The sequence below is a fragment of the Dipodomys spectabilis genome, unplaced genomic scaffold (genome assembly GCF_019054845.1).
Source record: "Dipodomys spectabilis isolate Male_0828 unplaced genomic scaffold, ASM1905484v1 ptg000233l, whole genome shotgun sequence".
Taxonomy (NCBI): Eukaryota; Metazoa; Chordata; class Mammalia; order Rodentia; family Heteromyidae; genus Dipodomys; species Dipodomys spectabilis.
In genome coordinates, this window is record NW_024870910.1 from 4,835,799 (window position 1) to 4,861,905 (window position 26,107).

Sequence of the window (26,107 nt, forward strand, 5' to 3'; positions counted from 1 at the left end):
TCAGAATTTGGAAGATATAAAGCACAAGCAAAATCATGTTTTAACCAAGTGACCACCCCAAAGCACATCAATTTACATAGTCTGTGAATAAACATTCAACTCAAATAAAACATGTCCCAGCACACATCCATTTCACCAGCTTTATTCAGTATTCTTTACTTCTGGGCAACATTAAAGGTCAAAGCATTATTAGGGTTATAACTGAATGAAACTTCTACTTTAAAAAAAAAGGCCAAAACTGATCAATTCAAGTGTTAGAAGTTTTATTGATGTTAACATTCCATGAGGTCATATTTAAATCAAATTGCAAAAAAGGTTCAGGAATACAAACTAGCCTCTGGTTTAGATGTCATCTTTCTTCTAATTTTAATGACATGAATGTCTCTAGAAAGTCACATCCACTGTCCACATGAGGTGGTTAGAGACCTGTATCTTCAGTCTCATGGAATCCATGTTAAAGAACCCTGCTTGGTTGTACATATCACAGCACTCTTGTATTAAATCCATTTTCCTCAGTTTGCCATACTGGACTGCCATCTTGATTTCTCAGTGGAAGGATCCATTTGACTCTTCAAGCTGAGTTGAGTGGCTTGACTTAAAAAAAAAAATTAAAAGAAAAAAATGCTGTTGGAATACCAATAAGCTTAATGCTTCAAACAACATCCACATACCTTGAAGATATCATACCAGATACAAATTCTTAATTCCGTAACCATTTTCAACTTAAAAGATCATAAATAGACAAATAACGAGTTTCCCTATGATACATTTGTATCAATTCCAATAGTAGAGATAAAGGACCAAACTTTCAATATTGAACTCCAACATCTTTACACTACATACATGAAAAGTAGAAACAAAAATTCAAATTCAAAATCTCTAGAAAGCTGAATAATAAACACTGTGGATTCTAAATCTCAATGCAGAAAAGTTTCCAAGCTCATTCAAAGAAAACTAATTATAGAAAAGTATCTTAAGGGATTTGAAAAGGAGAGGATCATGGAATACCTTTCCAGTCTAACAGATGTTAATTTTGTCTAAATACAAATGGCCTATATAGATAACACCATCTTTACTATGTTTGACATGAAATGGATCACTTCTCAAATTATATACAACTAAAATACATTATCAAAAACTCAAATGTTTCTCATAGAAAAGTATATCTAGTATCCAAATAATATGCACTGAAAGTAGAAATGAGAAGCTGAAGACTTTATCACTAAATAATTGGATCTATATTAAAAAATAATTTAAGGGCTGGGAAGTTGGCTCAGTGGTAGAGTGCTTGCCTTGCATGCATGAGGCCCTGGGTTCCATTCCTCAGCACCACATAAGCAAAAAATAGCCAGAAGTGGTGCTGTGGCTTTAGTAGGGCGCTAGCCTTGAGCTGAAGAGCTAAGGGACAGTGCCCAGGCCCAGAGTTCAGCCCCCACAACTGACAAAAAAAAAAAAAAACAGAAAAACAAAAATAAAACATCATTTCAAAAAATAAATTAAAAAATAAAACATAATTTAAAAAAAAAAAACAAGTTTAAACCATAGGCTTTTCCAAATTGTTTGTCTACAACTCAATTTGTGGAGAGTGCCTCATTTGGAGATAAATAGGATATTTTTGGCACTGGATTAATTTCCTTCTCTCCTTAATTATAATTAGGATGTTATCTACCATATACAAAAGACTACTTAATAAACCATTTAGGTAACAGAATACTGACACAATAGTAGAAAACTCATTTTTCTGGCACTGTGGTAAGGTGGCTCACCCTAACAGGAAGGCTTAAACTAAGAGGATGGTTGTTCAAGCACAGTCAGGGAAAAAGTTCATATTAGACTCTAATCTCAACCAATAAAAAAAGCTGAGTGGAACAGTTGCATGCCTGTCATTCTAGCTTTACATATAGTCCAAATAGGAGCATCAGAAAGCCTAGGATCCTAGGATAAAAAGCAAGACTCTTCTCAAAAAATAACCAAAGCGGGGCTGGGAAGGTAGCTCAGCGGTAGAGTGCATGCCTTGCAAGCATGAGGCCCTGGGTTCAATTCCTCGGCACCACATAAACAGAAAAAGCCGGAAGTGGCACTGTGGCTCCAGTGGTAGAGCACTAGCCTTGAGCTGAAGAGCTGAGGGACAGCGCCCAGACCCAGAGTTCAGGCCCCATGACAGGCAAAAAAAAATAAAATAAAATAACCAAAGCCTGTAATCCTAGCTACTTAGGAGGCTGAGATCTGAAGATCAAGGTTTGAAGCCAGTCCAGGAACTCCAATTAACCACCAAATGACTGGAAGTTAAATTGTAGCTCAAGTGATAGAGAACTAGCCTTGAGCAGAAAAGCTAAGGGGCAACAAACACCCAGGTCCTAAATTCAAGCCCCAGGATGAACAGAGGGAGGGAGGAAGGGAGGGAGGGAGGGAGGGAGGAGGGGGGAAGAGAGAGGGAGAAGGGGAGAGGGAGAGAGGAGGAGGAAGAGGGGAAGAGGGGGAGAGAGGGAGAGAAGGGAGAGAAGGGAGAGGGAAAGGAAGGGGAAGGAGGAAGGGAAGGGGAAGGGGAGAAGGAAAATATGATCATCTAAAGAGTTTATTATAAGCCAAATTTTTCAGTGTCTAATATAGTAATATAGGGTTCTCAAAAAGATGTTTGATGCAAATATTTTTCTAATTCCTTTTTTTTTTTTTGGTCGGTCATGGGGCTTGAACTCTGGGCTTGGGCTCTGCCCTTGCGCTCTTCAGCTTAAGGCGAGCGCTCTACCACTTGAGCCACAGCACCACTTCCTGATGCAAATTTTTTTATGAGCAATGACACACCAGGAATGCAGTCAGTAACTTCAGGAACTACAAATGCAATTTATCCCATTAGGCACATTAAATAATACTCAACATGTCTTGCCATGGTACAGGGGCTAAGTTTACCTAGAATACTATGTGTAGTTTCCTATTTTTTAATCAAAACATAACCTAATGCCATTATTAAAAGCATTAAAAATTAATCAAGGGGTTGGAGGTATGGCTTAGTTGGTAGGGCTCTAGCCAAGGAGTGAAAGCATCAGATACCAAGTTGAACTCTGGTCTCAAAAAAACTCAAAGAGGGCTGGGAAGTTGGCTCAGTGGTAGAGCACTTGCCTTGCATGCATGAGACCCTGGGTTCGATTCCTCAGCACCACATATGCAAAAAGAAAAAAAGCCAGAAGTGGCGCTGTGGCTCAAGTGGTAGAGCGCTAGCCTTGAGCTGAAGAGCTGAGGGACAGCGCCCAGGCCCAAAGTTCAGGCCCCATGACCGGACCCAAAAAAAAAAAAAAAACAAATGCCACAAGATAAAGTGGCCATCTCTTACTATAATTAATGAAAAGCCACATATGTCTATATGGACCAAAGGTCAGAACTCAGCTAAGAGCAAAGTGCTCACTCAAGTATCAAAGCTATTAAAAATCTGAGTTAAGAATCACCAGCTACATTCAGTTTCAAACTCTTAAAAAGCAATTTTGCACATACATAAATTTTTGCCAAGAGACCAGGCATGAGTACTATAAATAAGCCTGGGGTTTTTCCAGTTCTTCACGTGTTAACAGCAAATCACCAAAGTACCTACCTCTACCTCTGGCAGCACTACTGAGGATTGAGTTAGTACATTCTTAAAGACATTACCTAGTATATAAAAAAAACCTCAATAAATGTTGGATATCATTCCAATGCACCATAGCAACTCTAATACTTGGGAACTCAAACTAATACTACTATCAAAATTACTCAATTAGCCTTAGTAAATCTACCTCTGAAGAACAAACATATAGGATCATTTCGTCAGTTACTAATGAAAAAATAAAAAAAACTTTCAATATAAAGAGAGAATTCAAAATTGCAGGAATTCAGTTTCCAATTAAAGAAAAAAAAATGGACTGAGCTTAAATGTCATGTCCTAATGACTTTCTTCCTCCATTGAATAGTGAATTTTTGCAGATATCTTCTATTTGTTGAGCAGATAGAAGACACTTTCATGTAGAATTTCATAATCATCACACTTAGATCATCTGGATTTCCCATACAAGGTTAAAACACATAATATGTATTGTCTGAATTTCTCCATTTAGGAATTTTCTACTTTATATTCCTCCAAAAGGAATCTAAGAACAATTATCTAAGAACAATTCCAGGAGCAAAGGTAATTTTCAAAGCCAACATAGTAATGACCTCTTCAAATCCTCAAACGTTGTACATGTATCTAAGTTAAGGACAGTTGGGCACAAAAGTGTTCCCTTCAAATTCTACTTCATACATTTGTGCAAAGAATGAGCCATTATACAAAACAGTACAAATCTGCATTACGGCTAAGTCTATTTCTGGGCAAACTACCATTTCTAATAGCAAAGAAAAATGTAGAAGACTACAAGAAAAATCAGTAATACTTTAAAATTTCTAATGGGATGGCTCTAATAAAAAGCTATTACTAGCTTATTACTTCAAAACTTAAACATATGTCATGAGCTAACAGATACAAAATTACACCCTAGTATAAAAAATCAACCTTCCCATCACATAATTCAGACATTTCCTGATTTCTATATTCTTTGTGCTTTGTCTTTAAATTTGAGAACACTTAAGAATGTCCTATAAACTCACCTATCTTGTTACATTTAAAAAAAGCAGAGGGGGGGGAGTGTTCCAGTGGCTCATGCCTATAATCCTAGCTACTCAAGAGGTTCAAAGCCAGCCCTGGCAGTAGAGCTCCCCTGAGCCTCTTATCTCCAATTAACCACTCAAACAATGGAAGTGGCACTGTGGCTCAAGGGGTAGAATGCTAGCCTTGCACACAAAGCAGCTCAGGAGCAGTGCCCATGCCAAGAGAATATATATTACTATATCTGAGTATTAAATATGTTAGACATTCAAACCTGAAAAATGTCTTGAAAAGCACTACCAGGTATGTCACTAAATGGGCAAGAGCAATTGATAAGCAAAAAAACTGAGCCATCTTTACTAAGATTTTTCCAATCGAGTCAGTCTTCTCAATTGTCCCCACTGGTTTAAAACCAGACAACAAAACCTATTTAGCAGACTAAAATGAATCTAGCTCAAGAAGTGTGAGAAAGAGAGATTTTAATCACTTTAATATTTTTCTGAGTCAAAATTTTGGCTTTCACAAACTTGGGAGGCTCAATCCCCAGTATTGAAAAAAAAAAAATTTAAACTTCAAAGCACCTTAATATTTGACACAGTAAAATCTTATGTCTTTTTTCTTTTTTTTTTGAGGGGGGGGGGGGGTCCAGTCGTAGGCCTGAACTCTGGGCCTGGGTGCTGTCCCTCAGCTCTTCAGCTCAAGGCTAGCGCTCCACCACTTGAGCCACAGCGCCACTTCCGGCTTTTTCTTTTTGCTTATGTGGTGCTGAGGAATAGAACCCAGGGGCCTCAAGCATGCAAGGCAAGCGCTCTACCACTGAGCCACCTTCCCAGCCCAAATCTTATGTCTTAATGAATTTCATTTTGCTTTTTATTAGGCCAAAAACACTGGTTGATAAACAGTATTTATAATAGAGGCCAAATCTGCATATTAAGTCAACAAGTGTTAATGTGCCAGGTAACTCATCTCTTTAAGTTATATGACCAGACATGCATGCCATTAAGTTTGTAGAACCACTCTCCAGCCCAAAAAGCCATTTACACAACTGAAGCTGAATTACTGAGAGAATATGCAATCTAGATTCCCAAATGTTTCAAAAAGAATTATTCTTATGAAACAGCTAGTATGCAATTTCCTAAAATGTTCAATGATAAGTATTTTGAAGAACTTACCCAAATTCATTTTATATACACATGCCCTATGTAACTTTTCTACTAAATCTCAGGACTGTCTGGAGTTAGAAAAGCTGTAACATAGTACTGGCTATTAATAAAACATCCTGTATCAAATTAAAACCTCAGAGCCAGCCAGGCTTATTGGCTTTCAAGTTTAGGAATGACTTCATTTATTAGAAGTATCTACAATATTAAAGTAAGTGAACAGTATACTCAATAATTATCAAAAGAGAAACCAAAAACTTTGGCGTCCATGGCAAAGCTAACCCATCAGGATAAATCCGGGACCAATGTCAGCAAACTTTTCTTAAAAAAGAACCACTGTGGACCCTTCATATAGTTTTTTTTTTTTTTAATTTTATTTTTTTGGGTCCGGTCGTGGGGCCTGAATGAACTCTGGGCCTGGGCGCTGTCCCTCAGCTCTTCAGCTAGCGATCTACCACTTGAGCCACAGTGTTTTTTCTTTTTGCTTATGTGGTACTGAGGAATCGAACCCAGGGCCTCAGGCATGCAAGGCAAGCGCTCTACCACTGAGCCACCTTCCCAGCCCTTCATATAGTTTTTAACAACTGTCCATTCTGAAACTGGCTCAGGAAAGCAACTATAAGGTTACTGATGAAAGAGAACACGGTGTATTACAAAAAAATTACCTTACAAAAGGAATTTCAGACAGGTCCAAATATGTAAGTTTATGTTTTATTTTGCCTTAAAGGAAAGCAAAATAATAGAAATAGAAAAATAGAAAAACTACACTAATAAATTTCACACATACTTAACCAGGTTTATGTTCTTGCAATTGAGAGCTTTGCTAAATATTGTTACAATTCTGGTTCAAATTATCAGTCATTTTTAAAACTGAAAAACATTAATCATATAAATTAAATAATACTTACTAAATGTTCCCACCAATGTCTTGTTGTTTAGGCCTTTTTTACTTCATATGAGGAATCAAATTTCTGCAGGAAAAAATGTATCTTATTTTACATAGGAAATGGTAAAACTACTGTCAAACACATGATGCACACCATTTTGTCAATCATTTAGTTTCCCTAGAATTGCTGGGATTTTAACTCAGGACCTCATGATCACTTGGCTTGTTTGTTCTGTTGGTTCTCTACCACTCGAGCCATTACTCCAGTCTCAAACTTCAACTTATTTTTTAAGGATCACTCATCAACAGACCAAGAGGTATATACTGAAGTACATTTATTCCAAGCAAAGAAAAACTCTAAAATGACCATAAATTTAGCAGTGCAGGAAGCTAATTTTTGTGAGTTAAAATTGCATGCCTATCTCTCTCAGTCCCCCATGAAATCCAAAGAGCTAAAGAAATATTGGAGTTACAAAAGTAGAAGACTGAGTGTCCAGGGGTTAAAAAAAAAAGTCAGTATCACCACTTAACGGTCTTTCATCTTTCAAGCCTTTGTAAAGCTTTCATTTCTCACCTTCAAGGTCGGTTTTCTCTGTATATTAGTATATTCCCACACATTACCAGGTACTATAATCAACATAATGTGATACAAGTACATGACTGAAAATTCTAAAATATTAAGTAACAGTAAAACCTAAGGCATCATTTCAAACAGCTATTTCAAAGCTAAGACAATACATACTATTTTCTATATAGTAACAGGTACTTGGTAATAAAACTACTGTATTTATACTTGTCATTACACAAATAGATTTAAACCTAAGAGAACGCTAGAAGTGAAGTTAAGGTATTTTCTAAGGGGCCAACTTGCTGTGCCTCTAGCCTCTCATTGCCCAGCTAATGTTGCACAACTATAATGCAAAGGATCCCAGCAGCACCTCTCCTAAACTGATCAAGTTTGAGACAATTCTGCAAGCCAGGCTAAGCCTGTAATGCCATTCAGGAGGCTAGGATCCAAGGACTAAGAATCTTGTCCCCAAAGAAGTACCAAAAAAACTACAAGTAGAGCTGTGGCCTAAGTGGTAGTGTACTACCCTTGAGCACAAAAGCTCAGGGACAAAAGCCCTGAGTTCAATCCCTAGGATTGAACAAGACAAAAAAAAAGTGTGGCAGAAGATTTCAATTTAAGCAGACGAAAATCATTGGTTTTGCTCAGATTCCTACCCAACCTATAAATTTTGGACTATGCTTTATGATTTAAAAGTAAAATGCAAATATAATGTAAATATAAATCACTAAGAACAGTACTGTTTTATAAGAAATACAGCTTTATTATTTTAATAAATGCCTTTAAAATACTTTAAAACTAAAATCTAAAGGCATTGTGAAAGAAAAACACAAAAGTAGGGTAACAGTGGTTGCTAATATACCAAAAAACTCTGCTTGAAGACAAGTCATAAATCATTAAGCTTTAAACAAAAAAAAAAAAAAAAAATCTAGCTTGAGGAACATGGCTCAATTGGCTTTATGAAAGTGGGAATGAGGAGTTCAAATCTAGCCCCATCACTGAAATGTAAATGTTTGTAATTACTACTGGTCTCAACAGGTTGTGTACTACTCAACTTCAAAGGAATTTGCTTAACTTTCAAAAGAATAATCTGTGAAATGCAGACATAAGTATTAATGCATAAATCAAAACTTGGACTGTTACTCAAATATATACTTCAATGATAATCAGATCTCATCTTACTTATAACATGAGATTCACATTAACATTCGCCAACATTGCCAAGGCTAATTACATTCAGAAATAATAGCCCACTGGGAAATGAAAGTCTACATTCAATCTAGGGGAGGGGTCTGGAGGTGTGGTACATGTGCCTGTCTACCAATCTACAAGAGGAAGGAGGCTCATAAAGATACTAAGAATAGAAATTTCTAGCTGAGAACCAGTGCCTCACACCTAAAAAGCTAGCTACTCGGGAGGTGAGATCTGAGAATCCTGGTTGAAAGCAAGTTGGGGCAGAAAGTCCCACTAAAACTCTCCAATTAGCCCTCAAAAACTAGAAGTAGAAGCCAGACGCCAGTAGCTCAAGCCTGTAATCCTAGCTACTCAGGAGGCTGAGATCTGAGGATCACGGTTCAAAGCCAGCCCAGGCAGAAAAGTCCCTGCAACTCTTATCTCTGATTAACCACTAGAAAACCGAAGTGGCGCTAAGGCTCAAGAGGTAGAGTGCTCACCTTGAGCTGAAGAGCGCAGGGATAGCGCCCAAGCCCAGAGTTCAAGCCCCAGGACCAAAAAAAAAAAAAAAAAACTAGAAGTAGAGTTGTGGCTCAGAGTGGTAGATCACTAACTAGCCTTGAGCAAAAGAGCTCAGGGACAGCACACAGGCCAAGTTCAAATCCCACAACCAACAAAAACAAAAGAATAGAAATTTCATAAAAGTAATTAGATAACTATCAAATATACAAATATTTACTAAAGCTTTACTCTATTTAATCAAACTACAAAATATTAACAATTCCATTAGTAAAGACTTAGAAAAATGCTTTTGCTGCAAAATTCTAAGTACTAACTCAAGATTTCATATTTTTCCAATGGTTGTGTTCATATTATTTGAAGTTACTAAAAATCAACAAAAAGTATTATTACTCCAACCGTTTCCATGATTTCTGGTGCAAAAACTATGATGTCTATATGAAAAAATTAGATACTCTAAAGCGAAACTTAAGACTTTGCAATCCTCAGATCTCAGCTTACTGAGTAGCTAGGATGACAGGCATGAGCCACAGTGCCTAGCCAGAGTGGTATTTAGGAGGCTCCAGATTATTGCATGTTCTATTTGCCATTCCATTCCACCCCTAACAAGACAGTAAAATCTCAGCAGAAAAAAGTAAATTCCAGTTTTGTGGAGGTTTATGGGAGCTTGGAGTCTCAGACTTTCCTGCCAAGGCTGGCCTTACACAGCAATCCTCAGATATCTATTAGTAGATTTGCTATTAGTAGTCTAAAAACTTAAAAGCAAAAAAAAAAACAAACTAAAATTAGGAAAAACTACATTTTAAAGAAAATCTCTACACTTAAAATGAGTTATCCCATATATTTTCCACTAAATATCACTGTTCACAAAACATTGTGATATGACCTAACGTCTTTTTTGTGTGTGCTTAAGATGACTTTGAACCACCTGACTCAGATCTCAGACTCCTGAGGTAGGATTACAGGAGTGAGCCACAGGCACCGGGCCAACTTCTTTTATTTCTTTGGTCAGGTTAATTTTGAATTATCAGAACACCAAACATACCCCAGTCTAATCATGACCTGCTTATCATTTAAGAACAAGTCCAAAATCCTAACATAAAAAAACAACCTTGCCTGGTGCTAGTGGCTGATACCTGTAATCCTACTCAGGAGGCTCAGATCTGAAGATTTCGGGTTCAAGGCCAGCCTAGGCAGGAAAGTCCATGAGACTCTTAGCTCCAATAAACCTCCCGAAAACTGGAAGTAGAGCTGTGGCTCAAATTGGTAGAGCACTAGTCTTGAGCAAAAGACGTCAGGGACAGTGCCCATGCTTTAAGTTCAAGTCCCATGAAAGAAAGGAAAGAAAAAGAAAGGAAGGAAGGAAGGAAGGGAGGGAGGGAGGGAGGGAGGGAGGGAGGGAGGGGAGGAGAAAGAAAGAAAGGGGGAAGAGAGGGAGGGAGGGAGGGAAAGAGAGAGACACTGGGGGGGGGAAGAGAAGGAAGGAAAGAGACAGACCAAAGTATACAGGTTAAAACTTCCTTATGTATCATCTACTATGTGTACCTATGATAATAACTTCATTTACATAGACAGCTTCTCCATTTACATTTGCCCTCTGCCAGTTTTGTCCACTAAGTTAGATTGGCTCAAGCAATAAATATAACACAAGGTACAGTATTATGCCAGTACGTATATTTCTTCAAGATAAGATTTCTGGGGCTGGGAAGGTGGCTCAGTGGTAGAGTGCTTGCTTTGCATGCATGAAGCCCTGGTTTCCATTTCTCAGCACCACATAAACAGAAAAAGTCGGAAGTGGTGCTGTGGCCCAAGTGGTAGAGTACTAGCCTTGAGCTGAAGAGCTGAGGGACAGCGCCCAGGCCCAGAGTTCAGGCACCACGACTGGTTAAAAAAAAAAAAAAGGTAGGATTTCTTCTTCTAATTCTTCATCTCTTTGATGATAAAAGCTATATTCCATTAGATTAGGTAGGTTACCATATCACTTGAAAGTTTTTAATTAGTAATAGTACAGTAAGAAGGATTAAAATTCTCCATCTCAAATTTCTAAAATTCTTCGGCTTTTTTCCCCCTCTCTAATGGCTCAAATAATACCTTTGGTAGGCCAGTATAAACATAATTTACACTTACACTTCTGACTGCTTTACCCAGAACACTTCATTCTCAAATTTTCTACTAGTGCCCAACACATGAATGCCTACTTACTAAGCCTCATCAGTTGCTGAAACTCATCTTTACAGTCTTAAGAAGTTGGGATGAAGCCGGGCACCAGTGGCTCACACCTATAATCCTAGCTACTCAGGAGGCTGAGATCTAAAGATCGTGGTTCAAAGCCAGCCCGGGCAGGAAAGTCCATGAGACTTTTCTCTCCAATAAATGACTCAGAAAACCAGAAGTGGCACCGTGGCTCAAGTGGTAGACCACTTGCCTTGAGCTGAAGAGCTGAGGGAGAGTGCCCAAGCCCAGAGTTCAAGCCCCATGACCGACAAAAAAAAAAGAAAGAAAGAAAAGAAAAATTGGGATGGAGGTAGTTTTTTTTTAATGTTTTGACCCACTCTAGTATAGTTTAATATCTCAGATTTTGTTTCCATCTGCACACAATACATAACAAACTTGACCAAACCAAAAAACATTTTAAATAGAGACAGATAAGCTAAAGAAAGCAAAGGCATTAATGTAGTCTCTTCACCACCTATTTGAGTCAATGGAATAAGCGAACACCATCCATGAAGACTGCACTTTATTTTCCACATAAATTGCACAAAGGTAAATAGGTCCTTATTTTAATTGGTCACTTGTGTATTCTTTTACTCCCCAAGTTATCACTTACAATAGAATAACATTAATTTCCAGACTCACTTTTAAGTTAGTGTGAACACTTCTTTGCTTAACAAGATCAGAGCACATATTTTCTCCATTCAAGATGTCAATACATCGCTAAGCTAACCCCGGAGCTATTGACGATTGAAGATAATTTCTACTATTTAGGCTTTAGTTGTCTCTTCAGATAAAATAAGTTTGCTGGAAAACAACCCATTTTTACCTGTTTAAAAATAAACTGATCATATTTTAAATATATTTAATAACTAAGACAAGAAAGGTTTTTGATACGTAGTTCTTTCAAGAATCCTAGCAGCAGCAATAAAAAAATTCAAGGTCATTCTTAAAATATGACTAAAAAATGTCCTTTTTGTCTTATAAAGTCATAAGGTCCCGATGACTATGGCAGATATAACAATCTTAAATCACCATTTTAAAAACTAAGTGTCTTATTTGAATGTCTTACTTAAATTACCATTTTATTTCAAGTACTAAATGTCTTACTTCTTAGTTGAATGTAACTATATGCATGGGCATAAATTACATGCACAGACTAATAATAATCTACAAGTGTCTTGATTTGATGTAAGGTAGAAGAATCAGAAAGATCGTTTTCCTTTACTTTTTCATGTATAAATGATCCAGTTTGTCTCACTGAAAAACTCTTGTGGTATTTTCATACCCAAATGTTAATTATTGCATTTCAGATAAGAGGGTAAAAAAAAATTACTCACTTGCTATGTAAAACAGGTTTTCCAAAGGGTTTCCTTTTACCCTCAAGGACAAAAAACTGTCTTCAAAATGGCACACACCTTTTGGGGGAAACAAACAACATTCTAAACAACCTAATAATGAAGCAATCTATAGGAAGAAGAAATTAATATTTTCAGATTTTCCACTTATACAAGAAACAAACTAATTTATATCCTAACACTACCCATGAGAAATGTTCTCTCCTAAAATCTATTAGTTCAAAGGAAAACGACTTCAAATTTTTCAATAAATAATTTCTGTGACTTTAATGCTGAAACCATTCACATCATAGAAAAAGGAAAAAGATACCCTTGGATCCTTGGATTTCCCTAAAATAGTCTTGTCAACAAAATTAAACAAAGACTTAAAAGACTGTCAATATCTTATTCTACCCGAAAGTACATTGCAATGGCTAAGGCATATATCCTTTTTTTCTGTGAAGATTTAAAAAGGTTCCGAAAATTATTTCAGATATTTACTCATGCAACTTTTAAAAGCCATCCTATTAGTATTTATTGGCTGCTTGAAATGTATCATCAAAAAGCAAAACCAAAATTTTATGTCAAATCAATGAAAATTTTATGTAAAAGCAATAAAAATTAACCAGATCTTACCTGGGACAAAAGTTGTATTTGTTCACAACTACCAGCAATCAATTAAATTTAAATCTTGTAAGTTACCTTTAAAAAAAAGAAAGATATCAATTGTTTTTATTGTAAACATTTCTTAGTCAAAGAAACTGTTTATAACAAGAAAATATGAAAAAGACAAGCTCTAAGGGTGTCCTGAAGAGGTAGGTTGTGGCCATGACCTGTACATTCATGATAGCAGTCATTTCTCATCCTTAATGTCTATCAGTCTTTGTTTTCCCCATCTTTTGGTTGCACTCACATATACTAAGGATTAAGGCATAGCAATTAAAAATACAGAAAATTCAAGACATTGCTACAATCTTATTTTTTCTCTTTAGAAGCCATACACTAAACAAAAAGTTTACCATTTTTAACAACTGCAATCTCTTAAAAATTTCCATTACCACTGCAAAAAAAACCCCTACAGTTATAAGCATTAAAAATTAAATCCTCCTGGAGAAATTAGTGAAGTTAAAATGGCCACTGCTTACTTTAAATTTTAAACTCCAAGTTACTCGATCTCACAGAGTGGGGTATTTACCTTTGTCTTCCAAGCAGGTCTAAAACTCCTAACATCTGTGACCTTTATTTTATTTCAAACCCAGGTCTGGAATGTTTTCAGCCTACCTCCTCCATTACCATGTAAAAAGATCTTGTGATGTAAAACCACTAGCAATTATTATCGTTGCATTTTACTATTCAGGAAGAATTCTAAAACCCTCCACAGCCAAGACCTCTAGAAAACCACTTTTACTTTTCAAAGATTTCTAAAACATTGACTTGGAAAAACCAACCTAAGATTTAAAACAGATTTGGTAAAAATCAGGATATGCGCAACTGATGGAACACACACCTTTATCACAGCTATTTGAAAAAAAAAAAGAACAATTTTTACTGGAATAACAATATCATTGGATACATGGTTGAATAAACCAACAGCGCTGCTTTTAGATGTGCTACGTATCTAAGTATTCCGAACACTTATTTTTGAACACTTATTTTTACGCAGTTCTGCACCTTTACAGCACAAGAGCTCTGCAGAAGGAAGACATTCTAAAATACACAAAAGGTTTGTGCATTTCTGGTTTGTTCTCCAAACCATTAAACCTCAATTCTCTCTTCAGATCATTTTTAAATTAGACTAATCATTGAACTCTGCAATTTTTCGAAACCTGTTACCTTTAAAATACTGTTTCGTTTTGAAGCACATCTAGATTTTTATACATGCAACAAATATGGCTTCTCTTCGTCGTCCATTACTGACTGAGCAGCCCGACTTTAATATTTACACTACCAAAAAGTAACTTCACGAGAAGGAGATTTGGTTACCAGAATATTCCTTAGTAAAAGTTTTCGCTTTCTGGCTTATAATAATACAGCTTTTTTTTAAATGTATATAAAAAACTAAGAGGATCAAGTTCAACTTTTGGTCTCGGAACTGACCCAAGTACGTCTTTTCACATTCAGGTGTGAGAAGTTAAGACACCAGCTCCTCACGACGACCTTTTAACAAGTCCTAAACAATTTATTTACGTTCAAGTTGTCGAAATATCAAAAGATCTTAGCATAATTACTGAGGAGGAAAATCTGAATCAAACGTCATCGCCTAGCATCGTAATTATCGAATCCATTAAACAGCTTTGGCAACACAGTAAACTTGTCTTCGTCATTTTGGAAATAACCAGAAGAAGAAGAAGAAAAGGCTCCAACTTGCTTCTTCCCCCCCCCCACCCCCCCCCGACCCCAACAACAACCTGATCGCCATCAAATTACAAATTTAAAAAGAAGCTTCATGAACCTTCGCCTCTACAGCCAGTTTTTGCAATCAGCTTTCAAAGAGTTAAAAGCCAACACCCAATTTGGGGAGTGGGGCGGAGGGGGGGGGACTGAAGAGGAGGAAGGGGGGGGATAAAAGGCAAGTTTTATTTTTGTTCAAACGTAGTCAGGGGTTCCATTGTTCTTGTAAATTCCACCAGCCCAGATGAGTTCCCCAGGTCCTCGGGCAGAGAGCACAAAACCTCCGAGGTCCGGACCGACCTGGAGGGCGTTTCCCCCCCCAACACCCACCCTCCCGCCCACAATAACAGCATCAACTCCCCGGGACGGGAAGGGGCTCCGGGGCCGCGCCGTCCTCCCCCCCCCCCCGGCCGGGATCGCGCCCGCGGTGCCCGCCGCCCCGCGCCCGGCCGGCCCGGGGGGTCCCGGGCGCGGGCCTGCGGCGGGAGGGCGCCCACCCCGGGGCCCCGCGCCCCGGCCCCGCGGCGCATCCCGCCCCGCGCGGGGGAGCGGCTCTGCCAGCCCACCCCGAGGGCCGTGCGGGCCGCCCCGGCCCCGGCCGCCCCCTCCCTCCGGAGGCCGCGCTCAAGGACATTCGGCTTTTCCTCCCAAGGACAAAGGACAATAAAAAGGAGCCGCCGAGCCGCTTACCAGGCCCGGCCGCGGCCCGCGCCGCCCTCCGCCAGCTGGTCCTCCGGTCCCCGGGGTCGGAGGGGCCGCCCGCCCCGCGTCCGGGCGCCCGGCGCGGGGCCTCGCGGAGCCGCCATGGCCGCCATCGCCGCCGCGGAGCTTCCTCCGCCTGAGGAGCCGCCGCGGGCCCGGCCGCCCCGCGGAGCTCCGGCCCCCGGGCTCCGCCGCCGCGCCGCCCCGCCGCGCCGCGGCCGCCCCGCTCCCGGCGGCCCCCCCGGCGCGGCTCCCCGGCCACCCCACGGGCCCCGGGCCCGCGGCCGAACGGCTGACAGGCCGAGGCGCTGCCGCCTCTCCGGCCATCTTGAGCCGTGTGTGTCTGTGCGGGTGAGCGCGAGCGTGTGTGGTGTCTCTCCGTCTCCGCTCTCGGCTTCCCTCCTCCCCGCCCCCCCTCCGCCCGCCCCACACACACCACACAACATGGCCTCTCCGCTGCGGCGGCGGCTGCGGCGGCCCTGAGCGCTCCGCGGGGCTCCGGCGCGCGCCCCTCCCCCGCCCGCCTCCTGCCCGCAGCCCCGGACCCTGCTGCGCACGCGCGCCGCGCGCCGCCCGCCGCGGCCATTGGCTGAGACAGCTTCCTGTCTTCGTTCCCCCGCCCGCGGCTCCGACGCACGCTCGCCGACGTTTCCCCCACCCCGCCCCCCACAAGCGGTTCCAGCCCTCCTATTGGTTCCTTCTGACCCCGCCCCCCCCTCCTCCCACTATCTCCGCGTGGATAGGTTTACCTTGGTGCCACTCAACCCCTGTAGGCGTTTCTGCTTGTCCTGAGAAGTCCTGGGCCGGGGATTGGCAGATGTTGAGATCTCTGGGTTTGCCGAGGAGATGGTTTGCTTCCCGCAGTGCGGACCCCTCCTCGCCTAGCGGGAGGCTTCTTGGGAAAAACTGAGCAGCAGACCCTACCAGCTAATGGCTTTGCCTTTGGAGAAGAGCTCAGACTTCCTTGCTTCTGAGTCCAATGTTCTGTCGTCTTGAAAACAGAGAGAGAGAGAGATGACTGACAAGACGATGGACGATGGTTTGCCCAAGGGCAAACCAGCCATAGCTTCATGATGGTTTTTTTCTGCTCGTGGGGCTTGAACTCTGGGCCTGGGCTCTGTCCCTGAGCTGCTTTTGCTCAAGGCCAGCGCTCTACCACTTGAGCCACTGCCCCGCTTCCGGCTTTTCTAAGAAGGTTATTGGAGATAAGCGTCCGGCTCCTGCTGGCTTCGAACTGCAGTCCTCAGATCTCAGCCTCCCAAGTAGCTAGGATTATGGCCACTGGCTCCGGAGTACGATTTTTCCCCCCTAAACCCAGACCTTTCTCAGGGTCACAGAGTCAAAAGCATTGATTTTGTGACCAGCAAAGCCTCCAACCTCGTGTCCAAATTGAAATGTCATTTTATTTCAGGGTTGAAAGTTCCTTGTGGCCCATTTAGGAGAAGCAGTGTATGTATTATTTATAGGTGCACTGCCAGGCTCATCATCGTGGTTAGCCAGATTCTGCTCTCCAGAATAGAGTTGGTTAAGGAGATCGTTTGAACCTGGACCTGCAGTACAACATGTCCTCCCAAAAAATCAGGCAGAAAAGCTTTATTTCTTTCTGCAGATCTTTTATCTCCCTACGTATTCCTACTTCAATCAGAAATCAATTTTTAGGCATACCATAAGAAATGAAAAGTTGCCAGGCACTGTGGCTCATGTTTTTAATCCTAAGTACTCAGGAGGCTGAGATGTGAGGATCCTGGTTCAAACTCAGCCAGGGCAGGAAAGGTTATGAGACTCTCACCTCTGGTGAGAATATCAGAAGTGACACTGTGGCTCAAAAGTGATAGGGCCCTAACCTAGAGCAAAAAAAAAAAAAAAAAAAGCTCAGGGATAGCACCCAGAGCCTGAGTTCAAGCCCCATGACCTACAGAAAATAAAGGAAGGGGCTGGGAAGGTGGCTCAGTGGTAGAGTGCTTGCCTTGCATGCATGAGGCCCTGGGTTTGATTCCTCAGCACCACATAAGCAGAAAAAGCTGGATGTGGCACTGTGGGTCAAGTGGTACAGCACTAGCCTTGAGCCAAAGAGATGAGGGACAGCGCCCAGGCCGAGTTCAGGCCTCATAACCCACCAAGATAAAAAAAAATAAACAAATAAATACATAAATAAAGTGAAAAGTCAGTCTGGTACCAGTGGCTCACACTTGTAATCCTAACTATTTAGAAGGTTGAGATCTGAGGATAGTGGTTCCAAGTGATGGAAAAGGACTTAACCTAAAGCACCACCTCTCCCCTCCCCCCATAGCTGCATCCATAGCTACATCCTAAAACTGTCCTTGTTGCCTGAATCATCGCACCTTCCCAATCCCCTAAGCAAACATAACTTGCAGTTTTAGAGCAGAGAGCCTGAGACCAAGGCTACCTCTGATGCCCAAGCCCTGACCAACACAGATGCTATAAAGGCTTTGAAACCCCTCAGCCACAATAACAATGCTCATCCACCCCACCTCCATCTCACTCCACTTTCATCTGCACTCTCCCCACCCCCCGACCAATTTCACTTTTTCTGCCTAATATCTAAAGAGCCCTAGTTGGAAGGGGGCGGGAGGGGGGGCAGTGCACCATTTCCCCTTCAGCCACACTGAAGGAGACTTGGTAGCCCTTCCCAAGGCTTCATTCTGGAATAAAGCCTATTAGTCTGTTGAGTTCATTTTCTGCCCTTTCTTTATTTTGATACTCTCATGATTCAGTTTCCTTACACCAAGCCAGCCAGGGCAAAGAAATAAATAAATAAAAGTCTCTGAGACTCTTATCTCCAATTAACCATGAAAAAAATTGCAGAAGTGGAACTGTGGCTCAATTGGTACAGTGCTCACCTTGAGCTAAAAAAGCTCAGGAACTGTGCCCAGATCCAAAACAGACATACACAAACAAATAAAAATGAAGTTGGGCATGGTGGCTCATGCCTGTCATCCTAGCTACTCAGGAGGCTGAGATCTGAGGATCACCATTCAAAGCTAGCCCAGGCAGGAAAGTGAAACTCTTTTTTTTTTTTTGGGTGGGGGGGTCCGCTCGTGGGACCTGAACTCTGGGCCTGGGCACTTGTCCCTCAGCTCCTCAGCTCAAGGCTAGCGCTCTACCACTTGAGCCACAGTGCCACTTCCAGCTTTTTTTTCCTGCTTATGTGGTGCTGAGGAATTGAACCCAGGGCCTCATGCATGCAAGGCAAGCACTCTACCACTGAGCCACCTTCCCAGCCCAGGAAAGTGAAACTCTTATCTCCAATAAACCACTAGAAAACCAGAAGTGGTGCTGTAGCTCAAGTGATAGAGTACTTGCCTTGAGCTGAAGAGCTGAGGGACAGCTCCTAGGCCCAGATTTCAAGCCCCATGACCGACAAAAAACAAATAAAATAAAAATAAGTGAAAGTTTTAATATCCCTTAAATAGAGAAGAGAAGAAAAAGAAGTTTCTCTCTCTCAATGCCAGTTTTTAGGTCTCTTTGGGGAAGAGACCTGGAGTAAAAGAAAATAAGACCAGATAGATGGTCTTAGTTCCAAATATTATTAGCTTTTCGGGTTTTTGTTGTTGTTGTTTTGAGAGAGAGAGAGACAGGCAGGGCAAGGGGACCAACACAAGTTCTCTAGAGCCCTGCCACAGAGTTAGAATCCAAAAGCACTAGTTCTATTATGGGAGATTTTAGACCCTAGGGTCAAACTCTTGGATAGGTAAGTTCCAGCCACATGCACCAGTACACTCAATAAAGAGACAAGTAACAAAGAAAGAAAGACCAGGCGCCAGTGGCTCACACCTGTAATCCCAGCTACTCAGGAGTCTGAGATCTGAGGATCACTATTCAAAGCCAGCCCCAGCAGGAAAGTCTATGAGACTTTTATCTCCAATCAACCACCAGAAAACCAGAAGTGGCATTGTGGCTCAAAGTGGTAGAGTCGCCTTGAGCTGAAGAATTCAGAGACAGCGCCCAGGCCCATAGTTCAAGCCCCACTAGCAACAAAAACAAAAAACAAAATAAGAAAGAAAAGGAAAGGTATTCATTTCAACCCTAAGTGCCCATCCAGACCTTTCCTTTAGGTTTAGATGGGGAAAAGAATTGGAAGTAGAAGTATGCATTCATTATTACATTGAACATGTCACAACTGTGTTCCTGTTGTCCTTGGTGATACCACAGGTGGCCCGGCAAGTCTTAGTCTCAGGAACTGGTCAGTTGCAGCCTGATGAAAATGAGCATCATGGGGCTGGGAAAGTGGCTCAGTGGTAGAGTGCTTGCCTTGCATACATGAGGCCCAGGGTTCGATTCCTCAGCACCACATAAGCAGAAAAAGCCGGAAATGGCGCTGTGGCTCAAGTGGTAGAGCACTAGCCTTGAGCTGAAGAGCTGAGGGACAGCGCCCAGGCCCAGAGTTCAGGCCCCACAACTGACAAAGAAAAGAAAATGAGAATCATTGCTTCCTGGTAGGTGGTCTTCCCCATCTATCCCCTCCTTCCTGGATTCCTAAAAGGCTCAAAGTGACCCAAAGAAGAGAATTGACAGAGCAAAAGATACTGATGCAAAATGTAGCCTGGGATGCTAAGTTTTTAACCTGCTCTCTGTTAATTCCTGGGCCCAATTAGGGGTAAGTTATTTCCAGCAAAAGCAGCTTTTAAGTGCTTCTTAGAATTCTAGTCCCATGGGGTTTTTTGTTGTTGTTGTTGTTTTTATTTTGTTTTGTCAGTCATGGGGCTTGAACTCAGGGCATGAGTGCTGTCCCTTAGCTCTCTTGCTCAAGGTCAGTGCTCTACAATTTTGAGCCACAGCTCCACTTCCATTTTTCTAATAGTTAATTGGAGATAAGAGTCTCACAGACTTTCCTGCATGGGCTGGCTTTGAACCATGATCCTCTGATCTCAGCCTCCTGAATAGCTAGGATGACAGGCATGAGCCACCAGCACCTGGCTATATCATAGTCTCTTTTTTTTTAAATTTTTCTTTTGTACCAGTTCTGGGGCTTGAACTCACAGCCTGGACTCTGTCTCAGAGTTTCTTTTGCTCAAGGCTAGCACTCTACCACTTGAGCCACAGCGCCACTCCAGCTCTTTCTGTTTATGTGGCACTGAGGAATCAAACCCAGGAATCATGCATGCTAGGCAAGCATTCTACCACAAAGCCACATTCCCTGCCCTACTCCCATATTTTTAAAGATGACAAACTGAGAAATGATTGTGAGAGCCACCTCTTTCTGTATCCGCTTAGGATTTCCAGACAGCCCTGGCTGCAAGACGTTGGGATTTTGTTGTCACTGTTTTGGTTTTCTAAAAATCACATCTGTATCCTAGCTACTCAGGTGGTGAGATCTTGTGCAGACAAACCTGAGAAACTTTGATCTCCAATTAACCATCAAAAACCAGGACGTAGAACTATAATTCAAGTGGTAGAAAGCTCAAGGTCAGAGCCCAGGCCTTGAGTTCAACCCTGAGGACTGGCATGTACACATCTGCGCATGTTCACAGCCATACATCTATACACTCTCCCCCCCACCCCCCCCAAAAAAAGCACCTGCCACCGGCTGAGATTGGGTGGATCATGGTCTCAGGACATCCCCGGCAGGAAAATCCATGAATCTCTGTCTTAATATAGGGAAGCTGGATGCTGTGGGCTGACCTGCATCTGTCATCTGAGCCACAAAAACAGGAAACCTCGAGTAGGCAGGAAGTGAGACTCTATCCTAAAAATAACCAGCAGAAAACAGACCTGCTCGGGGCTACAGCAATCAAGCATGAAGTCCTGGGTTTAAATTCTACCAGCCATCCCTAAAAGAAAGGAAGGAAAGTTGGGCAGGGGTTAGGGGTGGGGTGGAAATGAAGGAAGGAAAGAAGGCAGGCAGACAAGAAGGAAGGCAGTTGATTTGACTCAATCAAATGAAATCAGTCATGGAGGACTGCCCACATATTCTGGCTTTTTATAGAGGTCTATGCAACCTAGCCATGTTCCTTCCTTGATAATATTCTTTCAGCTGTAAATGAGCCAGAATCCCATAGCACGCGTGTGCGCGTGTGCGCGCGGGCACAGACACACACACACACACACACACACACACACACAGAGGCATGTATACATACTTCTTCAACACAAGTTAAATTATTTCTATTTAATTTCCAAGACACATTGCACTGCCCAGTCTAGCTTTGAATACATGAACCTGTAACAAGGCTTTTGTGTCTAAACAACCTAACCTTCAGCCTTCTTTCTTGGTGGTGGGGGAAGGGGACAGCCCAGGGGCTTGAACCCAGAGCCTGTGCATTGCCTTTGAACTATTTTTTTTGCTCAAGCCTAGAACTCTACCAATTGAGCCACAGCCCCATTTCCAGCCTTTTGGTGGTTAATTGGAAATAAGAGTTTCTCAGATTTATCTGCCCAGGCTGGCTTTGAACTAGGTTCCTCAAGACCTCAGCCTCCAGAGTAGCTAGGATTACAGGTATGAGCCACCAGCATTGGGCTGAACCCTTTTTTTCCTCCTTCATTCTAGGTGGTGTGTTCTGGCCATGTTGTTGTTACTCTAATCCTTTTTCTTCCGGCTGTTTTGTTTTGCTTCTCCTACCATGACCTGAAATCCATCCAGAGTCTGGTATCTCTGAACCAGTAAAATGGGGCTCCCCCAGCCTGCACAAGGCTGTGACTTTGCTGATGATGGTCTCTTGCAATTCCTGATGCCTGGGTATTTCTGTTTGGCCAGCTAGGACCTCCTTTCCCTCACGGAGGTGTTCCAGCCTGACAGATGGCTCACGCCTGTCATCCTAGCTACTCCCAGGAGGCTGAGATTGGAGGACCCTGATTCAAAGCTAGTCCCAGCAGGAATATCTGTAAGAGTCTCATCTCCAGGTAACCACCAAAAAGCCAGGCATGGAAGTGTGGCTCAAGTGGTAGTGCACCAACTTTGAGGAAAAAAAAAAAATTAAGGGACCATTCTCAGGCCTTGAGTTCAAGCCCCAGTGTGTGTGTGTGTGTGTGTGTGTGTGTGTGGGAGAGAGAGAGAGAGAGAGAGAGATCAAACACTGCAGGATAAGGATTCCTGCTTCATGAAATGAGAGATGCAGCTTCCTCTGGAGGAAACCATGGCTGCCATCACTCAACCTTGCTACAAAGCAGCATTTCCCATGGCTCTGGCAGCATCCTTGAAGCCTCCCAGGTTTCCTCCTGGCTCTGGCCTCCCATCCTCTGGTATCATTTAGAAGGTAGACAGAGATGCCCACAGACTGTGAAGGCCCCCCTGCTTCCGGCCCCCACCCCCCTTTGCTCTGCAGGCAGGGGTATCTCCGCTGCGCCTGCTGCCACCATGGCTGCCCTTGCCTGAAGTGCAGGCTTTGCCAGATGCCTGCTGTCTGCAGCAGCTCCTCTGGCTCCCAGGCCTTGCCTGGACACCGTCCATTCTACATCCAGCCCCTGTCCCTCCTCATGTGAAAAATCTTTATTTACTTACTTATTTATTGCTCAGGGTACGTTGCACGCAGGATTGAAATGCCTTTGCTAAGATAAACCAGGTGGTGTTTTAGGAGCCGGGGCTATAGCATGGCCCTGAGAAGCTGTTCCTCTTTGAAAAAGAAGGCATCCATACATGAAAAAGGACACAGCAGTGCTGTGACAAGAGGGACCTGATTTCAGCTGAGTGGTGAGGGAAGAGCTTTCTAGGTAGTCAGGGATTGAGCAGAAACAGCCGAGATCAAAAAAGGCAGCTAAGTGTGCTGATGGATGGGAGTCAGGCAACAAGTAGTATGCATGCAACTGATTTTGCTTCATCGCCCATCTGCAGTGAATTTTTTGTTTTTGAAGTGATAACTGGAGTCACCAATCAAGGTCTTGCCAGGTGCCAGTGGCTCATGCCTGTAATCCTAGTTACTCAGGAGGCTGAGATCTGAGGATCACAATTCCAAGCCAGCTTGGACAAGAAAGCCTGTGTGACTTTTCTTGTTTTTGTTAGTCATGGGGCTTGGTTTCAGAGCTTGGGTGCTGTTCCTGGGCTCTTTTGCTCAGGGCTAGTGCGCTACCACTTTGAGCCACAGCTCCACTTCCAGTTTTCTGGTGGTTCAATGGAGTGAAGAGTCTCACAGAGTTTCCTGTCCATGGTCGCCTTGAATTTTTGATCCTTAGATCGCAGCCTCCGGAGTAGCTAGGATTATAAGCATGAGCTACCAGCCCTCATGGTCTCTGAAAATCTTATCTCCAACAAACTATCCCCCCACAAAAAAGAGAAAAGCTGAAAAGTGCACATACACAGATACACAGTCTGTACTTTAAGCAAAAACTCTTACCATGTGAGTCATGCCTCCAGCCCTTTTTGCTTTAGGTATGTATGAAATAGTGTCTCAAGCCTATGCCAGGGTTAGTCTGGACTGAGGTTCTGCTATTCATATTTCCATCATAGTAGAGATGTCAGAAGCATGCTGAATTACCCAGCCTTATTGGTTGAGATGAGTTCTCCACCAGCTTTCCCCTTGGGCATGGTTTGGAATTTCAATAATCTCAGCATTCCAAATCCCTGGGATTACAAATATGAGTCGTTGCACCAGATCAAGACACTGCCTCAGAAACAAAACACAAAAAGTATCCCAGTATAGTAGGTCAGGTCTGTAGTCCTGGGCTACTTGGGAAAAAAAAATAAATAAATCTGTGAATGAGTACTGAGGCCAACCTGGGCACAGTTTGCAAGACTCAACCAATGGCTGAACATGTCTTCTAAGTGAGTTGGGAAGCACGAATAGGAGGATTACAGTCCAGGCTAGGCTGGACATAAAGTGCAACTCTGTCCAAAAATCACCAATGCAACCTGGGTGCTGATGGCTCACGCCAGTAATCCTAGCTACTCAGGAGGCTGAGATTTGAGGATCACTTGTTGAAGTCAGCCTGGATAGGAAAGTCTGTGAGATTCTTCTCTCCAATTAACAACCAAAAAGCTAGAAGTGGAACTATGGCTGAAGTGCATGAATTTGAGCAAAAGAAGCTCAGGGACAGTACACAGACCCTGAATTTAAGCCCTGGGTTTTGTGGTTACACCAAAAACAAACAAAATCAAAACCAAACCAAACCAGTCATTATAAACCAAGTTCCATTGCATAGATTAGGAAGATCCGGTGTTGAATGAGCTTCAGGGATTTAATAGATCATCACAGCTTAGCCTATGTCTCTTGTAAATACAGGTTTCCATTTATTAGAGTTTTGTAAAGTAGGACATACCCTGTACGCTCTTGATTAAAAATAGATCTTGCCCCTGGCACTCCAAAAGAGTCTCTGGAACTTGGGCCTTTTACGCAATATGCCAGACCAGCCAACACGAAGGAGCTCAATCCTGAGAAGACTGAAAACCCTGCTTGGGCTCTTTCCATTTTCATCTTGCATTACACAGGGGAGGCAGGGGTTCAAGGCCAGTCCAGGTAAAAAGTTTATGAGATCCCATGTCAAGCACTGAAAAGCTGGACCTAGGTGGGTGTGCCTACCATCTCAGATACACAGGATACCTCCATGGGAGGGTGATCTGGACTGGCCCAGGCGAAAAAATAACTGCAAGACCCTATCTGAAACATAACGAAAAACAATGTGGGCTGGGTGTATGACTCAAGTGGAAGAGTGCTTAACTGATGGGCATGAGGCTCAGCGTTCAAGTCCAGTACTGAAAAAAAAATTTTAACAAGCAGAAGAGCTTTGGACTGGCTATCTTCAGCTGTGGGACACAACCTCCATCCAGCCATCTTTTTTTTTTTTTTAATTTTACACAGTAGAACCCAGAAAGGCTCCCAGCCTCCTCTCCATTCATGAACAACAACCTGACATAAACCCTCACACTGCCCCTCCATTGCCAACCGTCAAATATCCAGCAGGTAAGCCGGGCACCAGTGGCTTATACCTGTTATCTAGCTACTCAGGAGGCTGAGATCTGAAGATGGAGGTTTGAAGCTAACCTGGACAGAAAAGTCCATGAAGACTCTTACCTCACAAAAAGCAGAAAGCGGAGGCATGGTTCAAGAGGTGGAGTGCCAGCCTTGAGTGAGAAAGCCAAGTGAAAAGTGTGTGAGGCTCTGCGTTAAAGCCCTGGTACCAAAAAGAAACTTAGGCAAAATTCTAGAAGTATTACCTTGCAGTTTGGTGGGCAGGACGCCAGAAAGTTGCTGAGTGAGGGAGACACTGAAGACATCTGGCAGCTGGAAGGGAAGGCTAGGTAAGAGTTATAATTCCCGCAGGTGCCGCTTTACTGCTCTACTGAAAAGCCACAGGACTGCAGGCTTAACTCTTTGCTCATCCAATTCTCCAGGGCAGTCTATTGGTTTACATCAGTGATAATGGGTGAAAAATGCTATTGCTTTGTCCCTGTGAACTTTATAACCAAGAATTATTTCAAATATGGCATGGGAAAGAATAGTCCTTGCAGTACCTAATTCTCTCATCATCATCAGCAGCAGCAGCAGCAGCATCATTATTATTATTATTATTTTAATGGTACTGAGGCTTGAACACCAGCCCCGGGGCCATGATGCTTGCCTAGCTCAGATTTGAAGTTGGAGTGAATTTCAACCAACCCTC

The 26,107-nt window shown here is 42.5% G+C and overlaps 1 long non-coding RNA gene across 6 annotated transcripts; it reads right to left on the reverse strand.

Annotated features, from left to right (window-relative positions):
* Window positions 1-246: 246 nt before the first annotated feature.
* On the reverse strand, window positions 247-25,684 carry LOC122123981. Of its 6 annotated transcripts, none has more exons than XR_006150475.1 (6): window positions 25,662-25,684; window positions 16,306-16,547; window positions 13,100-13,165; window positions 12,467-12,544; window positions 6,678-6,740; window positions 247-594 (listed from the first exon to the last, which is right to left on the reverse strand). It is a non-coding gene; the product is annotated as an uncharacterized LOC122123981 (long non-coding RNA). The 6 variants fall into 6 exon arrangements; XR_006150474.1 differs by lacking the exon at window positions 25,662-25,684 and adding an exon at window positions 21,095-21,213; XR_006150476.1 differs by lacking the exons at window positions 16,306-16,547; window positions 25,662-25,684 and adding an exon at window positions 15,993-16,011.
* Window positions 25,685-26,107: the final 423 nt, after the last annotated feature.